The sequence below is a fragment of the Spea bombifrons genome, chromosome 5 (assembly GCF_027358695.1).
Source record: "Spea bombifrons isolate aSpeBom1 chromosome 5, aSpeBom1.2.pri, whole genome shotgun sequence".
NCBI lineage: Eukaryota > Metazoa > Chordata > Amphibia > Anura > Pelobatidae > Spea > Spea bombifrons.
In genome coordinates this window covers 81,361,272-81,372,017 of record NC_071091.1, presented here as the reverse complement: position 1 = coordinate 81,372,017, position 10,746 = coordinate 81,361,272, and the positions used below count along the sequence as shown (strand labels likewise).

The window sequence follows — 10,746 nt, the reverse complement described above, 5'->3', positions numbered from 1 at the left end:
ATCGCACTCACAAAAGTCCACTTTGGAATTTGTTAATGCAGAGAGTGCTATACTTCAATACATGGTGAGAAATGGCATTTCACCATGGCTAAGATCGAGCGAGAACCTGTGAGGGAGGGAAAGCCTTAGGGCCCTGTTCCGGTTTTGGTTCCTGATCTGTTCCTGTTTTGGTTCCTGATCTGTTCCTGAGTTACAGCGAGCGCCCCACATGTGGACTCCAAAGCTGAGTGCCCTGCAAGTGGGATATCTGTCGTGTGCCCTGCAAGTGGGCTTACCTGTCGTGTGTGCCCCATCCAGAGGGCTTACCTGTCGTGTGTGCTCCATCCAGAGGGCTTACCTGCCGTGTGTGCCCCATCCAGAGGGCTTACCTGTCGTGTGTGCTCCATCCAGAGGGCTTACCTGCCGTGTGTGCCCCATCCAGAGGGCTTACCTGTCATGTGTGCCCCATCCAGAGGGCTTACCTGCCGTGTGTGCCCCATCCAGAGGGCTTACCTGCCGTGTGTGCCCCATCCAGAAGGCTTCCTGCCAAGAGACTTTCTATCAGTATATGTTGTTGTACCATCATCTGCAATACAGCTCTTATCAGCATATTCTGTCTGTGATTTATTTCCTGCGCCTGTCTGTAACAACCCCAAGTCATCGTGCATTGTGGGGTACAGACGGAGCCCCTCGTATCCCCTGCACCTGGGCTCCTATCAGACCTGTTCACCCGGTCCGTGACATGGTCCATGTCTGGGGGCAGTGCACTGGTAGTTGTTGTTTGAGGGTTACTACATGTTCAGTTTTTGCACTTGCTGTTAAGCACATTTGGCACTTTGGACCAGACTAAAGGGCTGTAGCTTCCATGTTAATCTATATTAAGTACTAGACTTGTGCATTCAGATTCATACAAAAATCTGCTATTCCAAATATCCACCACCCTAAATAAATCTTAGGGGTTCTGTCTCACATACTGATGCCTCCCTCCTCCCTGCTCCTTGTCAACATGGTCTCTGCATCTGCCAAGTAATCAATGGATATAAGAAAATGGCTGGAGAAGGTAAGTGAGCAGGTGGGAGGACTGAGGGACAGAGAGGGAGAGAAATGTTTTTGGCCAAAAATTTTATCAGCAACGAAAGGGCAGGAAATTAAATTTGTTGCCCAAAAACAGATTAGTGAAAAACGAAAAGAAATATTTGCCTGAAAGTATTTTGGACCTTATGCATAAGTCTACAAAATACTTAGACTTACAGTTCATGTAAGCGTAATATATGTAACGTAACCAAAAAACAATACTATTCTTGTGGTTAAAGATTTAATTTTTAATGTAATCAAAGTCAGCATTTTTGTAGTAACTACCAATGTAAAACATTAAAGTAAAGACAATTCCTTCCAATAAAGTAACTCTAGATTATTGGACTTCTGTGTGTGTTAGAGTATGAGCATGAGCAATGTTTTAGGTTGGAAAAATTTCATTTTACTGAAAATGACTTATTACATTGCTTGCAGCAAAATATTTTGCTAATGTTTTCACATTCTATCCCTATTTCTAACCCTCTAGAAATTCAGACAACTGAATATTTTTGCACAATCTTTGTAATATAGAAATAAAATTAATGTAAGCGAGTCACAATGAAGAATTGTAGTAAAGCTTTATCAAAATATTGTGGATTTGTAGATATGAGTACTTATTAAGCACAATGTGAAACATCTGTCTTTCTGGTGATCTTAATGCAACTTGAATATTGCCACATAACACTTTATTACATAGTATACCAAAGAGGTGCTTAGATACAGTAATGCAGGTTTATGAAGTGTGGAAAGACACAGGCTCAATTAGGTAGTTTTGGTAGCTAGTTGTTACGACAGAAGAGTTGGTATTTCAATCTTAAATATTTTTATCACTGCAGTCTATTTATTCTCTATATCCTGATGGCCGCTTAAAAATAACTTGGTGCTAGCAATGTCAATGTGGTCATCAGAATACATTAAAATAATAACACAGAGGCATGAGCATAAAAGACTACACTGTTCATTGAACATTTTGACAATTTATTTGAATGTTAACAAACTGCAATAACTTATATAAAGCAACTAAACTATGAAGCTTGAACTGGAATGTGGTCCCTGGGAGTACTGGCATAGGTGTGGCAGTATCACCAGGAACCTAACACACAGTAGATCATGAGCTACTATTTTTTTCATTTTTGGGCAACAAATTTATTTTCCTGGTCATTCGACTTGGACAAAATTGGGGAGGGGAGCTTTTTTTTTATTCCAAATTATATTTGAGGGCGTCCCCAAAGGATGAGGTCCCTTACACCTTCTGGACTCACCTTCCATTATAACAATTTAAAAAAAGCTTCTCCCAGAGTTAGGACGGTCAAAGAGGCGCAGAAGCAGTATTATTAGAGCACTGGGTCTGGGTGGGCAGACACCGGCAGATGATAGGCACATGCAGCCCCATAGAGCAGGACTGAATTCCCCTAATATTATATAGTATACATATTATATTGTCACCAATATTTATTGTCACCAATGTTTATTTATCAATGAAAGATAATAGATAATGAAAAAATAACTTGTCCACAAATTACAGGTTTGGTGCATAGCATAAATGACCATCTGTGTTAATCAACTAAACTCTACCCATGGAGAGGGTAAAAATGTCTGCTGCAGTCCCTGTAATACACTACAGTAGTCACTACAGTGTCTCCAATCCACCCTTCAACAGTACATTTTGTACACTAAAAAAATGATTAATTAAATTGCAGTATGGTGGGTGAGCAATGAGCATCAATATCAGCCCCTACTAAGATAACTGTCACTGTCACACTGTCACATTACAACTCTCATCAGTCTGTAACTGCTGCTGACAAGTTAAAATGGCGTCAGCACACATATATCTAATCCTTGTAAGTAAAAAAGTAAGGAAAACCTCCCATAGGTTGTTGGACCCATCAATCCCAGCCATTACCATCAATGAGACCATCCCCTGTTTTTGTGGCTACTTCTACATATCAGTCCTTGATATGTACCTTCCCATACACAGTCCATCCCACTTTAGCTTAACAACAAGCTCCAAAACTCTTTGTAACAGCGCCAAAACGGCTTATAATGGCGGTGGCTACATGTGGCGAGGAATGGAGGCCTCATGTTGAAGTTTTGGAATGTTTGCAGTTCGTTTCTGTCAGTTTTACCTGTTATGGCCCTCATTTTAGTTGATTCGTATGAACGAACGAAACAGGTGATTTTTGTTAAAAATAAAGTTTCTACGAAAATGAATGCACGTCTATCAATATCTTAATGCATTCCCATGTAGTCAAGCTGACTTTTTAATGCTAACTTGGGCTGTAAATATACACTACATTCCGAAGCTACCATGACACATTAAATTTGCCTTAAAGTTAATTAAGATTCATTACTAGCTTGTTCTAAGCTCACTAGTGTAGCCTATATAACTAAACCATTTATGGCCTAAGCTGTTTTCCATTTTTTACACTTAAGGACCACAGCATTTCTGCTTCTTGATGCGCTATTAGCACCTACCTGGTCTGAAGAATTGGGAGTACAAATTTCTTAAAGGTAGGTCATGGGCCTGAGATGCCTGAAATGAGTGGCAAGGTACTGTAGGTGCTACCACAAACTGTAGGCAAAACAGAGTATGGAGAAAAAAAGAAGTACAGGGGAATCTTATCTTCTTTAGACAATGCTCATCTTCTGCGTCACAGATATAGGACTGCAGAGAAATGTTACCCTATTTATATGTATTTTATGCCTGTTGTACGTTCCCCAAAAGGTGTATAATCATGCCCTGGAACTCGAACTGTTTAGCAGGCATATACAGAAAATGCCCACTGACTTTTGACACCCATTGCCCCACCAGAGCACTCTTTTGTGGATCTGTTGGATACTTGGTGGGCTATGGGCGGGAGTTGTTACTGAGGGAGAGCTCACTAGGGAACCCTGGTTTCTATTACCATCTTCAGACCAGGGATCAGCAGCTACAGCTATGGATCCTCTGCACTGTTGCATCAGGTACTGTCCCAGGGAGCTTTTAACTGCCGCCACTCGGGTCTTGCCCATGGATGAAGGCCCTTTTTGGACTGGATAATCTATGAACCCCCAGCTATCAAGTGAAACCATGCATGGGATCGCTGCCGCTCCCCTGGGTTACCCAGAAAACAGTGACTTAGGGTCACATGGGCATTGCTGTACCTGGTGGCCAGATGTGGCACCATGCTCCTTATCTGATTCTGTGGTGTATATAAAGCTATGTGTTTTTTCAATAACGTGTTCTTGTTCTCATCTCAGCATTGGTTCTGTCTGATGTTTGGGGTGGAGTGTTGCAATAGCTCACTGTCATTTTCAGGACAGTACAAGCAGTTTATACACTAGGCTACGGCTAGCTCCAGCATAATTGCGGCTCCGGTGTAGCAGTATCTCCCTTCCTACCTAAAACACTTGTTTTACCTGGAACTGAAGGGGTTAATCATTTGAGTTTTGGAAGGAGGAAGCACAGTTTGGAGGGTGTACCCATCCTGGTTATTGGTAGTCTCGTCGCATTCTGCTTCTCCATTTTGTGGAGCCCACCACTGACTCCCTATCATTATGTAGAACCGAGGGATTTCTCTGTAATTAGTGTGTACCCTGTATATAGATCTATAATATATATTCACTAATCATCTCTCCACCTGCTGATCAAAGTGATTAGGAAGCAAAGGATTTCAACCTTGAGTCAACATGATCAGACACCTAAGCAGGGTATGTACATGCATTTAAATCTGTTTAATATTAACATAATATTCCCCATGAGTGCTGTTACATTGAAGATGTGAAATAGTAAAGGACATACTGGTTGCAAAATGGGTAAATATAGCTCTTGCAGGAATCTGCTTAAACTGAATTAAAGCGTGATTAACTAAAGTATTTCAAAATACAACTGATGATGTAATTTAATGTAGAAAAATATATGAATGCAATTATTGTAAATTTAGATTATCACTTGTTTTTTCACAGCCTTCCCTTTCATGTCAGTGCTAGCCAGGTGGTTTGCTGGGAAAGATAATAGTTTTAAATGATTTATCCTATATTATTCACTCATTAAACAAAAAAATAAAATAAGAAGGACTAGCCTTGCTTGGAAATTGTAGTAATTAGAATAATTTCAACAATAGTTAGATAAGGCTTGATTACATATTCTTGGCTTTGTTTGTGATGGCCCACTGGATATCAAGATACAAAATGAAATTTTAGATCTGCATGCCTGTTTTAGGATCTCCTTGCAGTCAACACTAGGATAGACAAAAAGATATCTGAAGAGAAGGAACCTAAGCTGCAGCATAAACGCTCAACTCCCAATGTGGAACATTTTATATGGAACATATTCTGGCTATTGAACAACATCATCCTCACTCTTATAATATGGTGCTTGCTTCTGCTAGCAGCTGGTGGCAGCTGTAAAAATATTTTTTCACTTAGCCTGTTTGCGTACCTACTGACATACCAGTACATCCATAAAAACTAAAGCAAGGTGTATCTTTATACGTATCTGTACGCCCAATAGAAAATGCAAAGGGGCTCCATGCAGTTTTTTGCGAATGTTAACTGATGGAATGCGAGACTAAGGGACCTACAATTTAGTTTTCCAAACATAAGTAATAAAGAAATTTGAGCATGAGGAATTTAACTTTATAAGTACTTAAAATGTCATCAGAAAGAGCATTCCTAAATTATATTATGAATCTCACCACGTGCCCTTCACTAAATGCTGAAAAAGAGAAATGTATTTATGTTGTACCCTAGGAAACAACCTGCTGAGTGTCCACTGTGTCAACAGATTAATTACATGCATCAAACATCCAGAAAAATATAATATGAACATACCCACGTAGGAGATATTCTAATGAATGCCTTCTAAGAACTAATAAGTTGACATTGTAGGTGTTCTCTATATAGTTTAAAGCTACCAGGTACACAACTAAAATAATCTAGAGCAGACTTGTGCAAATGGACCAAAAACTATACATTTTTTTTCCGTTTAGTTTTTGGTCCAGTCGTTTTCGTACAATAAATTTTGTTTCCTACCCTTTCGGTTTGGACGAAAATTGGTGGGCATTTTCAGAAACAAAATTTGTTGTCACTTACTCATGCTCTCTCATACTCTCATTTTCTTGCATGCTCATTCACATTCTTTTACACTCTCATTCTCTCTCACGCGCTCTCTGAATATCTCCCTTCCTTCTCTGATGACCAGTTTCATGTCCCTGTCAACTTGCTGCTCAGCTCCACTTTTTCTCTTGCATCTTCTTGTTCTTCTGTGTTCTTTCTTTTACCTTCTTACATCATACACTTCTCCATGGACACAGCCTTTTCGTTTTTCTTTTGAAAAAGAGCAGAGCCTCTGACAATTTGCAGAACAGGGGAGAGGCCAGAATTATTCAGATAGATTTGTAGAGAAAGAGAGGTGCAGAAATGATTCATTATTCTGGCCTCCCAGTGAACTTTTGCAAAAGTGCAAAGCCCTTAGGTGCACCCTCTCAATAATTCCTCCAAATGTGAATGAGCGTGAGACAACATAAGTGAGAGTGAGTGAGAGAAAGTGGTTGAGGATATGAGAATGCATGAAAGACAGTGAAAGAACCAATGAAAAATTTTAGTTTAGCTTTGTTTTCATAGCTCTTTTCCCAATTTTTTTTTTTTTTTGGGGGGTCCCTCCTCGTTTTCAGAAATCTGTACTGATTGTCAAAATTGGCAAATTTCATTAAATTGGAAATATGTGCAAATCCGTATGCACAAATGTATTAAAAAGAACACAAAGAAAAATATTAAAAAATCTATCAATAAGGATGAAATTATAAACTCATCGATAAATTATTGTATTTATAAGCATTAACGTATACCGTATTTGCTCAATTATAAGACAAGGTTTTTTTCAGAGCAAATGCTTTGAAAAATACCCCTCGTCTTATAATCGGTGTCGTCTTATAATCAGACCTCAAATAGGCAAATGAATATGCTGCCCCAAAATCAAGTGTTTTTATACAAACTGTTTGATTTTCTTTATGTAAGGCTAAAACATGATATGATATCAGTAAGGACCAATTAGCATGTCTCATCTTTCCATCCTTCTTCTAAAATTTTAGCCATATTACACTGACATTCACCAATACCCACATTTTACATCCATTCATGGCTAAACCATTGTTTGCAATAATTATGTCAAGGGACATAATTAACATTCTCCTGAACATATTTTCCACTTTCTTATGTTTCCAGTTTTGAGTGAAAACTTAATGACTTTAATTAAACTTTGAAATGCTTTTTATTTTTTTTTAAGTATAATTAAATATTAACTATTGTTCAAATCTCTATGGTAGCATGAATTAAATCAATGTAAAATTCAAATACAAATTAAAAGTACATTTAACAAAACATTATGAATTGTTAACACAGAAATGCACGTTATTCTTAAATGCATTATTATTGAAAAATTTACAAACTTGAATACTATATACTATTTCCAGAATATATAAAGCTTTTCTGGTTCTGTGTTATAAATTATGTAAAGGAAGAAGAGTAAAGTGTGGTAAATATGAAATTACCTTCTCAGAAATCTGTGACACAATCCAGCAGATCTATCCCAAAGACTAATTACTATTTTTCAACTATATCCAGGATTGTTAAGGTATTGTAATGGTGTTTCTAAGGCAAATGTATAGCACATATATAGCAAGTTAATGAGTATAAAATATTAGTTAAAAATATTTATTTGTATCTTTATTTAGACAGTACCCAAAGATAACAAACATTGCATGCTGAAGGGAGGGTGGGATGACGTAGGACCCACCAATGAACCTTGGGTGTGTCCATGTGATGTCGGGGGAGGAGGAAGCAAGAAAATATTAGATTCGCAACAGGAAATGCTGTAAAGTGGGTGATTTTGATGATTCCTGTTTGAAACCTGCTCTTACCGGACTAAGATTAATCCCTGAGACAATTCTTCATTTTTGAGGCAGAGGAGCTGCTTCTCCAAATAATATTCTGCAAGTTATTATTTATTTTAAATAGTTTCAAAAGGAACAACTACCCGGTGAACTTACTATTGATTTGGAGATAAAGGTCAGCAAAACTATAAATGTATCCTAGTGGTATGGAAAATATACTACCATTAATGCTATGCAGTTGTGCAATCTGAAATCTGCAAAAAAAAACCAAAAACCTATACGTCAGTAAGACTACCAATCACTAAGCACTAATATTGTAAAAGAAAAAAAATATTTACCTCAGAATGAATAATACTGGAAGTATTAATACTATTTTAGTGCTGCTTCAACAAGGTCAGCATTTAGGCTGCTTTAACAACACATCAGCATTTACAAGTCATTTGTCACAAGACCTTTTTTGATAAAACAACTTATTTTACCGTTTACTTTATGGTCCTTGCAAGATTTATAAAACAGATCATGGCACCTAAAAAAAGAAACCATTCTTGTCTATTATTCCACTTAAACCAATGATCACTGCCAAATTAAAGTTTGCCTGATAAAATTGCTGCTGATGAACCACCTGATGATGAGTAACAATGCATATAACTTTACTTAAGCCATTTTATTGTGTTCATTAGATAACCGACAGCAGGGTTGGGTCAGGTACTAACCAGGCCCAACCCTGCTTAGCTTCCGAGATCAGATAAGATCGGGCGCTTTCAGGATGGTATGGCTGCAGGTGTGAAAGCTTTTGTTTTACTTCTCTCACACAAAGAGAATTATAAGCCCTGGGACAGGACAGAGAAGGTGATAAGGTTCAAATAAGGGCTTAAAGCTTTGATGATGAGCAAGAAACACATGTAAGAAAAGAAAAAGCCTAAAACTTCTGGTATTCCCAGGCGGTCTCCCATCTAGGTACTAACCAGGCCCAACACTGCTTAGCTTCCGAGATCAGGAGCTTTCAGGGTGCTATGGCCGCAGGCGTGAAAGCTTTTTGTTTCACTCCACTTCTTCTGTTAATGCTCCTTGTCACACAAAGAGAATTATAAGCCCTGGGACAGAGAAGGCGAGAAGGTTCAAATAAGGGCTTAAAGCTTTGATGATGAGCAAGAAGCAAATGGTGAAAATCTCTCCCCGGACTGTGAGAAAAGAAAAAGCCTGAAACACCTGGTATTCCCAGGTGGTCTCCAATCTAGGTACTAACCAGGCCCAACACTGCTTAGCTTCCAAGATCAGACAAATCCGAGTGGTATGGAGCAGGTATGAAATCATTTTCATTTACTCCTCTTCTTCTTCTGTTGCTGCTGCTTGTCACACAAAGAGAATAATACGCCCTGGGACAGGACAGAGAAGGTGAGAACGTTCAAATAAGGGCTTAAAGCTTTGATGATGAGCAAGAAACACATGTGAGAAAAGAAAAAGCCTACAACACCTGGAATTCCCAGGCAGTCTCCCAATCTGGTACTAAACAGGTCCAACCCTGCTTAGCTTCCAAGATTAGACGAAATTGGGTGCTTTCAGGGTGGTACGGCTGCAAGCGTGAAATCGTTTTATTTTACTCCTCTTCTTCTGTTGCTGCTGCTTGTCACACAAAGAATTATAAGCCCTGGAACAGGACAGAGAAGGTGAGAAGGTTCAAATAAGGGCTTAAAGCTTTGATGATGAGCAAGAAACACATGAGAAAAGAAAAAGCCAACAACACCTGGTATTCCCAGTCCCCGATACGGGTACAAACCAGGCCCAACACTGCTCAGCTTCTGAGATCAGAAGAGATCGGGCGCTTTCAGGATGGTATGGCCGCAGGCTTGAAGACCTTTTGTTTTACTCCTCTTCTTCTGTTACTGCTGCTTGTCACACAAAGAATTATAAGCCCTGGGACAGGACAGAGAAGATGAGAAGGTTCAAAAAAGGGCTTAAAGCTTTGATGATGAGCAAGAAACACATGTGAGAAAAGAAAAATCCTACAACACCTGGTATTCCCAGGTGGTCTCCCATCCAGGCACTAACCAGGCCCAACCCTGCTTAGCTTCCAAGACCAGATGAAATCGGGCGCTTTCAGGGTGGTATGGCTGCAGGTTTGAAAATGTTTTGTTTTACTCCTCTTCTTCTGTTTCTGCTGCTGCTTGTCACACAATGAGAATTATAAGCCCTGGGACAGGACAGAGAAGATGAGAAGGTTCAAATAAGTGCTTAAAGCTTTGATGATGAGCAAGAAACACATGAGAAAAGAAAAAGCCAACAACACCTGGTATTCCCAGTCCCCGATATGTGTACAAACCAGGCCCAACACTGCTCAGCTTCTGAGATCAGAAGAGATCGGGCGCTTTCAGGATGGTATGGCCGCAGGCTTGAATTATAAGCCCTGGGACCAGACGGAGAAGGTGAGAAGGAGAGAAGGTACAAATACATTTTCCATTATAGTTCTTTAAATAAAAAGTAAAAACATTAATGTAATAGTAATGAATAAACATAAAATAGAAACTGTATAGCATATACAGTATTTTTCTATCACAGTGATGTAAGGTCAGAATTTCATTAAATGCAGAAGGTTGATCTTTCCGTATAGCTTTGCCCTAATAAAAAGAAAAGACCAAGAAGTTTGCCACGTTTCTTCTTCTGTCTTGTAATAATATCAGATCTGTACTTGTTTGAAAGTCATATGCATAAAACAATTTACTTAGTTTATTCTATGTGTTTAATATGTGTCCCGTGCATGTACCTTATCCAATTCTGGCTCTTTTGCCACCTAAGCAGCATTCATAGTGTGAAAATTTCACAC

The 10,746-nt window shown here is 38.9% G+C and overlaps 1 non-coding gene and 1 pseudogene across 1 annotated transcript; both read right to left on the bottom strand.

Annotated features, from left to right (window-relative positions):
* Nucleotides 1-9,387: 9,387 nt before the first annotated feature.
* On the bottom strand, nucleotides 9,388-9,506 carry LOC128498147 (uncharacterized; annotated as a pseudogene).
* A 419-nt stretch (nucleotides 9,507-9,925) lies between these two features.
* On the bottom strand, nucleotides 9,926-10,044 carry LOC128498372 (5S ribosomal RNA). The gene has a single exon (XR_008354602.1). It is a non-coding gene; the product is annotated as a 5S ribosomal RNA (ribosomal RNA).
* Between the last annotated feature and the right edge of the window lie 702 nt (nucleotides 10,045-10,746).